At 36.3% G+C, this 17,878-nt stretch overlaps 1 protein-coding gene across 5 annotated transcripts in view; it reads right to left on the bottom strand.

Annotated features, from left to right (window-relative positions):
* DIAPH2 (diaphanous related formin 2) overlaps positions 1-17,878 on the bottom strand; it is a 1,008,663-nt gene that overhangs the window by 847,240 nt on the left and 143,545 nt on the right. The window lies entirely within an intron of this gene.

Raw genomic sequence — 17,878 nt, 5'->3', positions numbered from 1 at the left:
TAAGCACAGGATTCCTGGTTTCAGCACAGGTCATGATCTCACAGTTCCTGAGTTTGAGCCCCCTATAGGGCTCTGCGCTGACAGCAAGTAGCCTGCTTGGTATTTCTCTTTCCCTCCCTCTCTCTGCCCCCCCCCCCCCGTCTGTTTCTCTCTCTCTCTTTCAAAAGATAAATATACAAGCATTAAAAAAATAAAAATGAAATAAAGTTTTGCTCGTAAGAAGTAGAATTGACTAGCGGCGCCTGGGTGGTTCAGTCAGTTAAGCAACTGATTCTTGATTTCAGCTCAGGTCATGATCTCACCATTCATGAGTTCAAGCCCCACAACTACATTGTCAGTTCAGAGCTTGCTTGGGATTCTCCCTCTCTTTCTGCCCCTCCCCTGCTTGTGCTTTCTCTCCCTCAAAATAAAGAAATGAACATTTAAAAATGATATTAAAAAAAGAACTGACTAAATAATTGCTTTATCCTTACATGATCAATCAGGAGGCTTCACTACCTTACCTTGAAGTTCATTAGCTGCTCTCTCAGCTACATACACACACTTACAAAGTAAGCTGCATAAGATGTAAACATGCTCATCCACGAAACTATAAAATTCCTCTGTGAACTAGCTATTAACTAATATGACTTATAGTTCAGATTTTTATATCAATACTACACAAAATACCTTAACCTAGTAATTAAATGATAAAATAACTAATAGCTAAAATACGAGTGCCCATCTTCCCAGTGACATCATTTTACTTTGAGGCACACAAGAAAAGGTATATGTTACATGTGAATTTTACTTTACCACTATTTTGACTAGAATGTCTCTATCCCTTCTATCAAGTATTCCTGTACTTTAAAATGAAATTAATCAAGTGCCTAAGATTTGAAGTTGAGAAAAATAGAGCCATCATGCAAAATAGTATTTTGCAGCTATTTTTCTTAATTCTGTAATGAGTATAAATAATTGGTCTAGGTCAGCCTGATTACTCAGGCTATCAGAGGAAAGAATAGTCATTAATTATATTCATTAAATTATGCAAAAATCTGAGACTGTTTTGCTAATAAACTGGGGTATAACTAGCTATATAATTATACAGAAATCAATATGTCTTTGAAAACATTTATCAAGAGAAAAACTCCATAACCAAACAGCATTTTATGAGTACCTTAAGCTCTAGATAACATAAGTTCTCTATATCATTAGATGATGTAATCCTATATGGCAAGGAGTTGGGGCATAAACTCCTACCAAAATTCCAATGCCCTTAAACATCACTGTAGTTAGTTAAGACTCCATTCTTAACCACATTGGTACAAATTGTAAAAACTAGGCTCTCTGTCAAGTGTGAAACTCAGTACAACAGAAAGAATGTATTTTGGGCATCTGGGTGGCTCAGTTGGTTAACCTCCAGACTCTGGCTCAGGTCATGATCTCATAGTTTACTGGTTCTAGCCCCATATCAGACTTTCTGCTGTCAGCATGGAGCCCACTTCAGATCCTCTGTTTCCCTCTCTCTCTGCCCCCTTCACCACTTGTGTTCTCTCTCTCTCTCTCTCTCTCTCTCTCTCTCTCTCTCTCTCTCAAAAATAAACTTTTTACAGAAAGCATGTATTATATATATATAGAAAACTGCACTTATAACTAAGTAACATTGTTTTGGATTAAAGCAAAAATCTACTAAATTTTAAAAATCCTTCAAACATAAAATTTAAACTAAAACTTGGTAAGATAATACTTCCAAGGCAATTAATATTTAAAGTTTATAAAATATAGAAATATCTGCCTTCTGCTTTGGCATTAGTTTGATGGGATGGGGAAGGTAAAAGGTGAAAAATGTCCCTGGTCCCTTCTCTTTTGGAAAGGTTTTTAAATCACCAAATATGTATTTCCCATCCAACCCAAGAATCTTTTAGGTACTTTTAATACCCTCCTGGGGTTAGCCAAGGTGACCATGGAGGAAGGGAAAGATCACTTTCTCCTTTATTTGGAAGTGGGCAGGTAGAGAATAGAAGGTAGGACTAGTGCTCTAGCTACATAGTAACAGTAGAAACTGAGGAACCTAGATAGAGCTCACCCTAGCTTTTGCTCTCAGTTCTCTTAAACTCTTAAGGCCTAATGGATTCACTGCACTGATTGGCTACATTAGCTTGGTTTTACCACTCCTTACAAATCTATACAGAAGCAGCACTGCATAAAGAATGGAGTACAATGTCCAAGCCAGACTACCCTAATCTTCAAACAATGCCTCCAACACTTACTAGATGCAGAACTCTGAGCAAGCTACTACCTCTTTGGACCTCAGTTTCCCCATTTGTAAAATGGAAATCAAAATTGTACTTACTTCATGTTGGTGTAAGAATGAAATTAGTTCATGTATTAAAAGCACTTACAATAATACTCAACACATAAGTATCAAATTAATATTACATGACATTATATTATCATTTTATTTCCTTACTTCCTCACACATGCCTTCTTTTAGATTGTACCAGTTTCCTCATTACCATTTTTTAAATTCCATTTTTATTGTTCTCTCCTAATAACATCCTTTAAAGTCCAATTCAACTGTCATCTACTCCATGAAGTATTCCTGCTGTGGAAAGAGGCAATGTAACATAGTAATAAAAATGCCTCTAGAGTCAGAAGGATCTCTCTCTCTCAGCTCTGCCACTAACCAGCCATTATTTAACCTCTCTCGGAAAATAAAATAGGGAAATTTTAAGTTCCTTGAAATCAAGATATTTTATACTTTTTTTTTCTGTATTCTTCACACCTAATTATAGTGCCGAGTATATAATAGGAGCTCAATAAAGAACTGTTGATTTGAAGAGTAGACTTGTCTCTCTTTCTTTCCAGTTGCTCTATGAGAAAATATGCAAGAAAAGTTGACTATTTATGACTTAACTTTTTTAGTTTCCACGAAGAATGACTGTTTTTTAAAGATGATCAAAATATAAAAATGTTTACCAAATATGTTCTTTTTCCCTAATGTACCTTAATACTAAAATTTAAGCCTTTCACCTGTATTAGTTATATAAAGAATCTGCAAGATTGTATATTACATGTTCCTATTTTCTACCATATTGCTTTTAATACCATTTTGAATAACATATCTGGTAATTTTTTAACTCGTTAATTATGCATGAGTAATTATTAAAGGGAAAAGCTTGGAATTACTAGAAATTTAATGAAGGGGGGAACATGACACCTATTTCAAAATATTTGTTCAAGATATACCTCAAATTCTTGATCAGGAATCCCATCTCACTAGTTAGTACAGATCACCACCCAAGAAGTATATGGTTGAGCATCACAATCTAAATGCAGCTGATTTTAAGAAACAATACTTAAATTGAAACATTCCTTGATACACTATGTACAAGTAATGTTGAGAAAATCCTGTTATCTTCAATATGATCATGCAAGAATTTAAAGCACAAAAAATAGGTTTATCATGTAGATCTTTGCATGTCAATAAGCCACTCTGAAAAGTCATCAGGTGAAGTAAGTGAAAGTCCTGTGGACCTATCAGAAATTTCTGGACTCTCTCTTATATACCGATATATCAATTTTTTTCATTCCTGAACTTAATCCTTTCAACACTTTCACAAGTTTTGAATAGGACTGTGTTTCCCTTCCTAAAATATAAGTATAACACTACTCATTTTAATGGAAGGCTATTAAAAAGGAACAAAATATTTGTGTATTTAAATATACTAAGTGATAATTTCCTACCTTCAGTATAGTTTTAAATACAGACTAATTAAAATAAATGCATGACAGCAGTTTAAAATATATTACAAAGGCAATTAAGGATAATAGAAAAATTTCCTTCAAATTCTCCCACACTGTTTTCTGTATACAAATCTCTTACCTTACTTTGCAAATCATTCAGTAACTTTTTAATTTCAAACTTCTTTCAACTTACTACTCCATATACTTTATAACTAAATCTGTGCCTCCATACAGAACTTCCCATATTTGTGTCTTCCTCTCAAAAAGTATGCATTTCCAAGGAATGTCAAAAAAAAGGTAATTAACAAGAGAAATAATTAGGCATACACATCTACCCAAGTTTTTACAAATAACAACAAAAATTTAAACAGAATTGATTTTTACCTAAAGTCAATACTTCTTCCATTGTTTGCAAATCATGCACGATATATCCTCTTACGTTTTCAAAAGAAGTATAAAAATTAGAAATTTTCAAGCTGAGAAAAGCCCAGGAATGAATGCCAACAGCAAGTTTAATACATTAGAACTATATTATCTATCTATGTCATGTTTCTGTTCAAGTGCAAAGTGATATAAAAAATATTTTTTGTGGTCTTCCCCTACATGCTTGACACTTAAATACCCAGAAAATTTAGTTACTAGTAAGTTTGGAAAGTTTACCATTCAACTCCCTCCAACAGATAGTTTACAGACATTAGTATTACCACTGGTCCTTGAGAAACCTCATTCTATATTTCTTCACTCAGAAAACTATTTATTCCCACCCTTTTTTACTTGTTGCTAAATCAGTTTCCTTCCCCATGTGATATACAAGGCATCCTACATTGACCCAATTTTAATTGTATTTGCCATGGCACATTGTCAAATTATATGTGAAGGGAAGTTGGGAGACTTTTTTTTTTTTTTAGTTATGAAAGTAATACATGTGCACACTGTAAAATATATCAAACACTACATAAAGGTATATGTGAAAAGTAAACACCCCACTTCCTAGAGCAGACCACTGTTAAAAGAGTTTTTGTGGATTGCTCCATACTTTATCATATAAATACAAGTATTTACATATATACTTTTTCTCAATTATTAAATTACCATTAATAATGACTATTCACCAACATTTTAGGTTCTCCTCCTTAAAAGAATAGGACTGTATTTTCTTACTTCTTAAAGTGAGGTGTAGCTATGTGACTTATCTTGGCTAATGCAATGTGACTAGAGTGAAGGGTGGTACTTTTAGATGGAAGCATCTAAGATGCCATTATGCATCTTCTACTTCCTTTTGCCATATATTGAGCCGAGAATCCAGAGAATAATATGGGGCACAGACCTTCACTGACATGTGATGGACCTATAGCATAAGCAAGAAATATGCCTTGTTGTTAAAAGATACTGAGACTTTGAGGTTAACATCTCCATATATATTAGTCTATACTCGCTAACATTAAATTTTGAAGTAGATTCATATCAACACACACAGATCTACCTCATTCACTGAAACTGTTTCATAATATTCTCTTAGATGAATGAACAATATTTTAAATACATTGGATCAATGAGTATTTTGTGTCTACCATGCCTTAAATACAGCTTTAAGTGCTTTAGATGTTAATGTTGATTTAATTCTCACAGCAAGTCTGTCAGCTAGGTTCTATTCTCACCAACAGTGTTATAAATGAGGAAAGTCAAACATACAGAGATTAAGTTAAAATTATCCTCAAGTGCCCACAGACAGTAAATGGCAGGTCCAGAACTTGAACTCAACTATGGCTCCAGAGTCAACACATTTAATCACCAAGTTATACTGCCATTCCATGTTTGGGAAAAATTAATACATAAACATTCAAGAAAATATCAAACAGTAACAGCTATTGTGATGAAAATAAAACACATTAATATGATTGGGAGCGGGAGCCACTTTATGGTAGGTAGTTAAGAAGGACTTCTTTGAGAAATGATGCTTAAACTAAGATCTAAATGACAAGAAAGAATAGGCGATGTAAAAATTCTGAGGCTAAAGCTTTTTTTTTTTTATTGAAATAAGTCTGATTTTTCTTTTTTTCTTTTTTTTTCTTTTTTTTTGCTTTTCAATATATGAAATTTATGGTCATTGGTTTCCATACAACACCCAGTGCTCATCCCAAAAGGTGCCCTCCTCAATACCCACCACCCACCCTCCCCTCTCTCCCACCCCCCACCAACCCTCAGTTTCTTCTGTTTTTAAGAGTCTCTTATGCTTTGGCTCTCTCCCACTCTAACCGCTTTTTTTTCCCTCCCCTCCCCCATGGGTTTCTGTTAAGTTTCTCAGGATCCACATAAGAGTGAAAACATATGGTATCTGTCTTTCTCTGTATGGCTTATTTCACTTAGCATCACACTCTCCAGTTCCGTCCACGTTGCTACAAAGGTCCATATTTCGTTCTTTCTCATTGCCATGTAGTACTCCATTGTGTATATAAACCACAATTTCTTTGTCCATTCATCAGTTGATGGACATTTAGGCTCTTTCCATCATTTGGCTATTGTTGAGAGTGCTGCTATAAACATTGGGGTACAAGTGGCCCTATGCATCAGTACTCCTGTATCCCTTGGGTAAATTCCTAGCAGTGCTATTGCTGGGTCATAGGGTAGATCTATTTTTAATTTTGTGAGGAACCTCCACACTGTTTTCCACAGTGGCTGCACCAATTTGCATTCCCATCAACAGTGCAAGAGGGTTCCCGTTTCTCCACATCCTCTCCAGCATCTATAGTCTCCTGATTTGTTCATTTTGGCCACTCTGACTGGCATGAGGTGATATCTGAGTGTGGTTTTGATTTGTATTTCCCTGATGAGGAGCGACGCTGAACATCTTTTCATGTGCCTGTTGGCCATCCGGATGTCCTCTTTAGAGAAGTGTCTATTCATGTTTTCTGCCCATTTCTTCACTGGGTTATTTGTTTTTCGGGTGTGGAGTTTGGTGAGCTCTTTATAGATTTTGGATACTACCCATTGTCCGATATGTCACTTGCAAATATATTTTCCCATTCCATTGGTTGCCTTTTAGTTTTGTTGGTTGTTTCCTTTGCTGTGCAGAAGCTTTTTATCTTCATAAGGTCCCAGTAGTTCATTTTTGCTTTTAATTCCCTTGCCTTTGGGGATGTGTCAAGTAAGACATTGCTACAGCTGAGGTCAGAGAGGTCTTTTCCTGCTTTCTCCTCTAGGGTTTTGATGGTTTCCTGTCTCACATTCAGGTCCTTTATCCATTTTGAGTTTATTTTTGTGAATGGTGTGAGAAAGTGGTCTAGTTTCAACCTTCTGCATGTTGCTGTCCAGTTCTCCCAGCACCATTTGTTAAAGAGGCTGTCTTTTTTCCATTGGATGTTCTTTCCTGCTTTGTCAAAGATGCGTTGGCCATACGTTTGTGGGTCTAGTTCCGGGGTTTCTATTCTATTCCATTGGTCTATGTGTCTGTTCTTGTGCCAATACCATGCTGTCTTGATGATGACAGCTTTGGAGTAGAGGCTAAAGTCTGGGATTGTGACTTTGGTCTTCTTCAAAATTACTTTGGCTATTCGGGGCCTTTTGTGGTTCCATATGAATTTTAGGATTGCTTGTTCTAGTTTCGAGAAGAATGCTGGTGCAATTTTGATTGGGATTGCATGGAATGTGTAGATAGCTTTGGGTAGTATTGACATTTTGACAATATTTATTCTTCCAATCCATGAGCAGGGAATGTCTTTCCATTTCTTTAAATCTTCTTCAATTACCTTCATAAGCTTTCTATAGTTTTCAGCATACAGATCCTTTACATCTTTGGTTAGATTTATTCCTAGGTATTTTATGCTTCTTGGTGCAATTGTGAATGGGATCAGTGTCTTTATTTTTCTTTCTGTTGCTTCATTGTTAGTGTATAAGAATGCAACTGATTTCTGTACATTGATTTTGTATCTTGCAACTTTGCTGAATTCATGTATCAGTTCTAGCAGACTTTTGGTGGAGTCTATCAGATTTTCCATGTATAATATCATGTCATCTGCAAAAAGCGAAAGGTTGACTTAATCTTTGCCAATTTGGATGCCTTTGATTTCCTTTTGTTGTCTGACTGCTGATGCTAGCACTTCCAACACTATATTAAACAACAGCGGTGAGAGTGGGCATCCCTGCCATGTTCCTGATCTCAGGGAAAAAGCTCTCAGTTTTTCCCCATTGAGGATGATGTTAGCTGTGGGCTTTTCATAAATGGCTTTTATGATCTTTAAGTATGTTCCTTCTATCCCGACTTTCTCGAGGGTTTTTATTAAAAAAGGGTGCTGAATTTTGTCAAATGCCTTTTCTGTATCGATTGACAGGATCATATGGTTCTTCTCTTTTCTTTTATTAATGTGATGTATCACGTTGATTGATTTGCAAATGTTGAACCAGCCCTGCATCCCAGGAATGAATCCTACTTGATTATGGTGAATGATTCTTTTTATATGCTGTTGAATTCGATTTGCTAGTATCTTATTGAGAATTTTTGCATCCATACTCATCAGGGATATTGGCCTGTAGTTCTCTTTTTTCAATGGGTTAAGCTTTTAAACCAGAGAGAATAGCTAGTACAGAGGCCCTAAAGTGGAAAAGACTGGGTATATTCAAGAGAAGGCTACTGTGGTTGGAGGACAGTGAACCAGGGGAAGAGTGACAGACTTACTTTACCAGTCCTCCTTTGATGGACATATTGCATCCAATATTTTTGTACATTTATCTTTGCATATTTGAATAAGATTAAGTATAGGTAAATTCCCAAAACCTGAATTGCTGAGCCAATATAAATATCTGGAAATTTCCCTCCAAAATGATAAGGAAAAAAGTGGTGTCAATAGAAGTGCTTGTTTCCCATGGCCTCTCTTACACTGTTAGTATATTACCAGACACTGGGGTGCCTGGGTGGCTCAGTCGGTTGAGTGTCCAACTATGGCTCAGGTCATGATCTCATGGTCTGTGAGTTCCAGCCCCACATCAGGCTCTGTGCTGACAGCTCAGAGCCTGGAGCCTGCTTCAGATTCTGTGTCTCCCTTTCTCTCTGCCCCTCCCCGCTCATGCTGTCTCTCTCTCTGTCAAAAACAAATAAAAACATTAAAAAAAAACACTGTGAAGATAAACATGGTACCAATTTATAACTGACAATATTTTTTTTTTAATTTTTTTTCTTTTTTTCTTTGGGACAGAGAGAGACAGAGCATGAACGGGGGAGGGGCAGAGAGAGAGGGAGACACAGAATCGGAAACAGGCTCCAGGCTCCGAGCCATCAGCCCAGAGTCCGACGCGGGGCTCGAACTCACGGACCGCGAGATCGTGACCTGTTTGAAGTCGGACGCTTAACCGACTGCGCCACCCAGGCGCCCCTAACTGACAATATTTTTTAGCAAAATATTTTTTAAAAAAGGAAATGGAAAAGAAAGAAAATAATTATAGTAATCTAACAATTTACATCCAATTTTGAATTTTTTAAATGAAAAATTTATCTGATTAGAAAAGTATTTATACTTGTGAGGTAGTGAAAAGCTTATTTTGGTTACATAAAAATATCCACTTAGAGTATTAAATGTCTCACCTTACAAGAGAAATCTAAGCAAAGCAATCGTCCTTCCTTATATGCAGCATAGATCTATGATGTGTGGTATTTATTTACATAAATAATAAGGAATAAGATCATATAGTCCATAGACCCAATTGTTTCCATGAAGAAATAAGTTTGCTTTCTTTTTTTAAATAGGTCATGAGATCAGTTTTTTGAGAAAATGAAGGACACTTCAAGGGAAAAGCATCGTGATGAACATCTGTAGGTAAATTAAACTCGTATATTTGTTCCTTACCACTGTGCATGATGTTATCATCTTTATGAATACATTATGTAAAACTGAAATTGTGAGGCACTTATTTGCTTGTTTTGTAAGAGCTTATTGCCATGAGTTTGGACAGTGGGACTTCTACTTGTAATATAAACAGCAGATGGGAAGATGTTACCAATGATCAGACTTGTTTTTGTTTTACTCTTCACAGCTGTACCAAAGCATTTCAGTTCCAATAAGATGATAATACAAGGACATACAATTTTCCCCATGTGTGCTCTTCAACTTTGAATATCATCTATTTGCAATTTTTTTTCCTTACAAGGCATTTCTTTTTTAGCTTCCCAGACTATTAAGAAAACCTAAAACTTGGCTACAAATCTATTTGTAAATATTAATTCCCATTAAATCCATTATCATTATTATTTCACCAAATATAACCCTCCCAAATGTAGTCAAAATAAATTGCTAATATTATGTCCCATCTAAAGTTGAAATCAAGATGTGACTAGAAGTTCAGAGTATAGAGAAAAAAGTAGAGATATAATGTATCTATTCTCATTTCCCTTAGTCATATCATCAGCATATAGAACATATTTATCTTTTTTAATATCTATAAGAAAGGTAAAATAATTGCTGTTTCTTTACCTTTTGCCCTCACGATGGGAAATGACAAAAAACGTATTTTCATTCTTTATAAACAAAAAGGAATTGAAATCCAACCCATTCTTCTCGATCATTTTGTCTTTTTGTCTCATTCTAAAACTAAGAAAAACTCACTGTTGGAAATGTGGAAAATATAGTGAACAAAAATGAATCACCATAATTTCTCATTTATTAAGAAACATTGTTAATATTGTAACATAAAGTTTTGTCTTTTTTCCTATGTACAATATCTTCTTAAACAAAAGTGAGGTCATACTATATATTGTATACACCTTTCATGTCCTGTTCTAACACTGAATATATTATGAACATCTTTTATATAATTAAATATATAAGAGATTGGTTTTAACTATCATGTAATAATTACTTAACAAATTGCTTTTGGGGGGCATCTGTGTTCTAATTGCTATTAGAAATAATGCTGAAGTGAATATCCATGTACAAATATAATTTTTATACATATCCTTCATTAGCAAATTTTTCTAGAAATAGAATTCTGGATCTCAGTATAAACATTTTTATTGCTTGTGTTTCATTATCCTAAATTTTCTTCTGGAAATGTACCATTTTATAAATCAATCATCAAGAAATTAAAGTGTAAGCCTCTCAGCACCTTTACCAATCAGATCATTATTTTTTTTTGTAATGTTTATTTATTTATCTTTGAGAGAGAGCACACACAAGTGGGGGAGGAGCAGATAGAGACAGACCCAAATCAGGCTCTGGGGTCTGAGCTGTCAGCGTCAGTGCAGAGCCCAATGTGGGGCTCAAACTCAAAAACTGTGAGATCATGATCCGAGCCCAAGTTGGATACTTAACCAAATGAGCCACCCAGGTGCCCCAAGATGATTATTTTAGATTTTTGTATATTATATTGCACCATTTTTTAAGCAGGCATTTTTTTTACTACTAGTAAGGCTGAACATATGTACACCCATGCACACTCATACCTGCCCACATACACCCACATAAGGCCACCCATACATAACATACATACCATGCACATCATATATATAACTTACACTGTGTGTATATTATGCTCATTTACCTTTGCTCATACATATATATAGATATTTTTCTTCTTGTTGAATAAGAACACTTATAAAAACATTAACCCATTACCAAAATTTTTAAAAGTTCTAAATTCACCATTTGAGTTTAATTTTTTTAATGTTTATTTATTTTTGAGAGAGTGCAAGTGGGGCAGAGATAGTGAGAGAGGGGCAGAGGATCCGAAGCTGGCTCCACACTGACAGCACCAAGCCCGATGTGGGGCTCAAACTTAGGAACCACCAGATAACGACCTGAGCCAAAGTCAGATGTTCAACCGACTAAGCCACCCAGGCGCCCCCATTTGCCTTTTAATAATGCATACTGTATTCTTTAGTTATAAAAGTTCCTTATATTGGGGCACCTGGATGGCTCAGTTATGTGACTGACTCTTGGTTTCGGCTCAGGCCATGATCTCAAGGTTCGCGAGATCAAGCCCCACATCCTGCTTAGGATTCTTTCCCTCTCTCTCTCTATGCCCCTCCCCCGCTCCCACTCTATCTCTCTCATAATATAAAAGTTCCTTATTGGTGTACAGTCAACATTTTTTTTTTCTTTTAGGTCTTCTATATCATTAAACTTAATGCTTCAATTGTTCTATTCATTCTAATGTATGGCATGACATAGGAAGTCAATTTATCTTTTCCCTTCAATAATTTGTCAGTTGCTCCAATAACAACGTTCCCTACTGATTTGAAATGTCGCTAACATAATTTCTAAAATTAGAAAAATTCCTTGCCAAGACTCTTCCTCTATCTGGCACTTTTCATTCTTGGGAATATACCAGTAACAGCAGCTGTAAATAATAGCCACCTATATATCAGATGAAATATTTTACAATATATGCAAAAGGGCATCAAAAACACCTTGGAAATAACACAATCCTTTTTGTTCAAACAATACCATTTATGTATTTGAGCTCCCTTTAAATTCATGCACAATCTAACAGTAAGCCAATACACACCGGGAAGGTAGGAAAGAAAGGAACACAGTACTCAGGAAACTCAATCCAATATTCCCTTGTTTTAATGTTGTATAATTACATGGTGATTATTTTGATATAACTGAAATAGATTGTTAATAAAAGGAAGTAGAGTTTAATGTAAATGTAATGGTTTCTTATGCTCAAAATATCTAAAATGTCATTGTACATAAGAATTAACTGTATTTTAAAATCTACATGTAACCTAATAAAGAGTAGTATAGAAACTTTCAAAAAAGTCAAGACAAAAATCCCACAACCTAGCAGATATGTCTTTGTTGTTTTAAAAGCAGCCAGAACAATGTATTCTTCAGGAAAATCTAAAGCATACATATTAGAATATTGCCTGTTGTGAGCCTTGTATGTGACAGACTTATGCCACTATGTGTTATGTATATAAATGGATTAGAAAGCTTAAGAAAAAAAAGTTCAGCACATCTTTAAAGTGTTTTCAAAGTGAAAATTACTTTTTTAAGAGCAAAAGGTCAGTGACAGCAAACTATCAGATTTCCATTCAGCCTCTCACTTTCAAAGGCAATAAAAGCTATATAATAGAACCAAATAAATATCCCAGTCTTAATGTTATGTGAAAGTGACTGGTGCCAGATTTAAGACTGAAAACATGCACTTTGGCCAAAAGGTAACTTAAAAGGACCAAAACCAATCATTATTCTAAAAGCTATTAGTACATTCTTTAAAGAATTTACTTTAATTCCATTTGTTTTCATAACTTCAAAAGAAGTTAATTTTTGGAAAGCTCTTTTTTTTTAATTTTTATTTTTAACGTTTATTTATTTTTGGGACAGAGAGAGACAGAGCATGAACGGGGGAGGGGCAGAGAGAGAGGGAGACACAGAATCGGAAACAGGATCCAGGCTCTGAGCCATCAGCCCAGAGCCCGACGCGGGGCTGGAACTCACGGACCGCGAGATCGTGACCTGGCTGAAGTCGGACGCTTAACCGACTGCGCCACCCAGGCGCCCCTGGAAAGCTCTTAAAACAGTACCTTGCAAATAAAAAGTTTTACGTAAATTTTATCATTCATTACTTCTTTTTTTTAGGAATGCATTTTAAAAATCCATCCAAGGGGCGCCTGGGTGGGTCAGTCGGTTAAGCGTCTGACTTCGGTTCAGGTCATGATCTCGCGGTCCGTGAGTTTGAGCCCCGCATCGGGCTCTGTGCTCACAGCTCAGAGCCTGGAGCCTGCTTCAGATTCTGTGTCTCCCTCTCTCTCTGACCCTCCTCCGTTCATGCTCTGTTTCTCTCTGTCTCAAAAATAAATAAACATTAAAAAAATAAAATAAAAACCATCCAAAAGTTTTTTGAAAAAAGGCTAAATATATGATTCAATCACCTCGGAGACAAGGATGTGATCATCATTAGTCACATACCCATGCAGCAAATTCAAAAGCTCTATACTCCTCCCCACAGCTGCCCTGTATTAAGGACCATTACACCCTCCTCTGTGTGCACATATACAAGGAAGTCAGAGATTGAAATCTCAAGTAAAGCAAAAAGTCAATCATTTCTGCAGTTTACCCAAAAGGAAAAACAGTGAAGGAGTACATATAACAAGTAACTTAAAATGAAAGACTAGAATATGAGTTTACTTGTGTTCACTTCTACAGAAAGCCTAAATGATTATGACTTCCTTCTGCCTTATAAGCAGCTGGAAATTTCTCAGGGCTACTCAGGAAATGGTTTTATTTTAAAGACTGCAGTTTTCAACCAGCTGATATAAATAAACAGCTCTACTTGAGTTGTCCCTGATTCACTCTGTGATGTTTTCCCCTATCACTTGGCTCTCACAAGATTTAACATAGAAACTGACTTTCCTTCTGTTTTTCCATCATGTCAAGTTCTTTTCAACACTAAGACATTTGTATGGGCCATTCCCTCAGCATAAAGGGGTATTCTTGATCTTCCCATAGCTGGCTTTTTAATATCATTCGGGATTCAGATTACAAATTACGACTTCAGAAAAGCTTTTTCTGATTATCAAGTTAAAGTAGTCACCTCTCTCACTGTCACATCTCTCTAAATTTCTCCATACCACTCATGATGGTTTCATTTTCTTAGTTCAATTATTTGTTCACTTGGTTACTACTCTTCACTTCAAGCTCCAAGAGGGCAGGAATTTGTGTTTTGTTCAATGCTTTATAGCCAGCACCTAGGACACCAGCATATACTAAGTGTTCAATATTTTTTCAGTAAACACACTTAAGTGGTTTACATTTTTGTTTTAAAAACCCATCATCAAATGGTAATGTGGGAGGTCTTCTACTCCACGTCTTCCCATGTATACACCAAATCCATAACTACATATGGAATAACTGCCACAGGAAAAAAAATCCTGAAAATTAGCTGAACAGATTCTTCCACAACAAAGGATAAAAGGGCCACAATCAAAATGGGCAAAAGATGCAGAGAACAAGGTTTTCCCAAAAACTCCACACTTGGAGTGGCAATACACAACAGGGAGGGATCTCAAAAGCACAGAGCCTCTCCCTAAGGAATTAGAAGTTTGTGCCCCATACTGGGCACCCCAAACCTTGGGACCAGCACCAGAGACATGAGGCCTCAAAAAAGCCTGGTTTGGAAAAACGAATAGGGCTTAAATTCAGAGGTGGGAGGGTGGGGCTCTAGACACTCCTTTACTGGGGCTCAAATAAATCCCCTCATTCCAGGACCTGGCACAAACAGCAGTTTGAGAGGTAAATGGATTATACGTAAATGTCATTCAGTAGCTAATCTTAAAGCATCTGCCAGAAGAGCTGGTATTAATTGGGATTTTCCTCAGGAATAGAGGCACTGTGGAATACGAGTTTTTGTATTCTCTCTTTACCTTACTAGTCTAGGGGCATCTGTGGACACAAATTTGCTAAAACTATAAGCATGTCCCTCTCCCACACTCTTTCCTGGCCTTGCTAAAGCCACAGGCATGTCCTACCTCCCAGGACTCTTTCCTGGCCTCACTAAACCTGCCAGCATGACCCACTTCCAACACTCTCCCACAGCCTCACTAAAACCGGTGGGCAAGCCCAGTCCACACAGGGTAGGATTCTTGATTGCCTGTCTCAAGTGGGCAGAGGGGCTTACAATCCTGGGCCTCACAAGACTGTAACAATCTCAAAGACAGTTCTGGGCAGGACACCACACACAGATACTACACAGACAGTGGACTAAAACACACACCCCAATCTGCATGTAAAAGGGGCCTATTTATTTTCCCTGGAGTATCATTCTAAGGGACAGACTCCAGGTTTGTCATACATCTCTTGTCTAGAAAAGAACTCTCAGGAGAACACCATCTGTACACCCTACCTTGGTCTCACACAAACTTGCTGGTACCTCCCAGAAAGGACCTTATATACTCACGTGAAGCCCTGATTAGTGCTGCTGTCACCCGGGAGACACCTCATAACCCGGTCTGTAGATCAGCAGGGTCTATGACTGCAGTCCCACAAGAATGTATATTTTTGCATACATTAAAAGGTTCTGCCTAAAGGTCTAGCATCCAATAAATCTGAATCTATGTGCTGCCCGAGTTCATTTCCTTTGGAATAATGACAGGTCCTGGGACACCCTCAACAACTGGGATCTATCAAGAATAAACCAGGCTACTTAGTTCAAGAGACAACCAAGAGGTAGGTCATGGTTGAAAAACAAGGTCCACCTCCTGTACAAGTCCACTCCTTAAATACTGAGAGAGGTAGCTGTTTCACCTAATGTACAGAAACAAACACAGAGAATAAAGCAAAATGAGGAAGCAGAGGAATATGATCCAAATTAAAGGACAAAGCAAAACCTCAGAGAAACGCCTTTAAAAAAAAGAGATAAATAATCTCCCTGACACAAATTCAAAGTAATGGTCATAACATACTCACCAAACTCAGGAATGGAGTGAAAGAACACAGTGAGAATTTCAACAAAGAGACAAAAAATATTTAAAAATACAAAAACAGTCACATAGTTGAAGAATACAATAATTGAAATGAAAAACACACTAGAAGGTCTCACCAGTAGACTAGATGATATAGAAGAATGGATCCACTCATCCTGGAATACAGGGCAGTAGAACTTACCCAAACAGGTCAACAGAAAGAGAAGAGAATCTTAAAAAATGAAAGAAGTGGGGTACCTGGGTGACTCAGTTGGTAAAGCATCCAACTCTTAGTTTCAGCTCATATCATAATCTCATGTTTCATGAGTTCCAGCCCCGCATCAGGCTCCATGCTGACATTGCACACACCCTGCTTGGGATTCTCTCTCTTCCTCTCTCTCTGCCTCTCCCCCACTTGCTCACTCTGTCTCTTTCAAAATTAATAAACTTAAAAAAATAAAAAATAAATAAAAATTGAAGTGGCTTAAAAAATCTATGGGACATCATCAAGCAGAATAAACATTTGTATTACAGGGGTCCCAGAAGGAAAAAAGAATAAGAAAGGAACAGAAAACTTATTTGAAGAAATGATGGCTGAAAACTTTCCTAACATGGAGAATGAAACAGACATCCAGGTCCAGGAAGCACAGAGCATTCTAAATAAGATGAAAGCAAAGATATCCACAACAAGAAACATTACAATGAAAATGTCAAAAGATAAAGAGAGAATCTTAAAAATAGCAAGAAGAAAACAAATTGGTACCTACAAGGAAACCACATAAGATGATGATAACAAACTCTACAGGCCAGAGGGGAGGGGTATAATATATTCAAAGTGCTAAAAGGAAAGAACTTCCAACTAAGACTACTCTACCTGGAAAGGCTATCATGCAGAATTGAAGGAGAGATCATTTTTTTCCAGACAAGTAAAAGCCAAAGGAGTTGATCAATACTAAACCAGCCTTATAAGAAATGTTAAAGGGTCTTCCTTAATCTAAAGAAAGCATCAACATATAAAAACAAAAGCAAAAATCCTGCTGGTAAGGCAAATATATAGTAATGGTAGCAGATTAACCAGTTATATAAAGCTCGTACGAAGGTTAAAAGAGAAAAAGTAGTAAAATTGACGCTTACTACAATAATAAGGGATACACAAAATAAAAAATGTAAAATATGACATAAAAAATACATGGTAGGAAAGAGAAATAATGTGGTTTTTAGAATGCATTCAAATTTGAAAGGGAAAGACAAAGAGATACAGAGAAACAGAGAGTCTCTCTCTCTCTCTCTCTCTCTCTCTCTATATATATATATGTATATGTATATTTATGTATGTGAACCTCATGCTAAGGAAAAACTACAAGAGTTACACAAAAGATAATTAGAAAGGAATCTAAACACATTCACCAAACCACAAGGGAAGAGAGCAAAGAAGAAAGGAATACAGAGAAACTACAAAAACTGCCAAAAAGCAATTAACAAAATGGCCATTAGTAAATGCCTATTAACAATTACTTAAAATGTAAATGGACTAAATTCTCTAATGAAAAGACACAGAATGGCTAAATGGATAAAAAAATATATATAAGACATATCTATATATTGCCTACAAGAGACTCACTTCAGATCTAAGGACACACAGAAACTGAAAATGAAGGGAAAGAATAAGATTTCTACACAAACAAATGTAAAAAAAGCTGGAGTAGCAGGAACTTATATCAGACAAAACAGACTTTAAAACAAAAACTGTAATAA

This window comes from Felis catus, chromosome X, assembly GCF_018350175.1.
Source record: "Felis catus isolate Fca126 chromosome X, F.catus_Fca126_mat1.0, whole genome shotgun sequence".
In the NCBI taxonomy this organism is placed as follows: domain Eukaryota; kingdom Metazoa; phylum Chordata; class Mammalia; order Carnivora; family Felidae; genus Felis; species Felis catus.
Note: the sequence above shows the minus strand (reverse complement) of the source record. Positions and strands in the feature narration are given on the sequence as shown.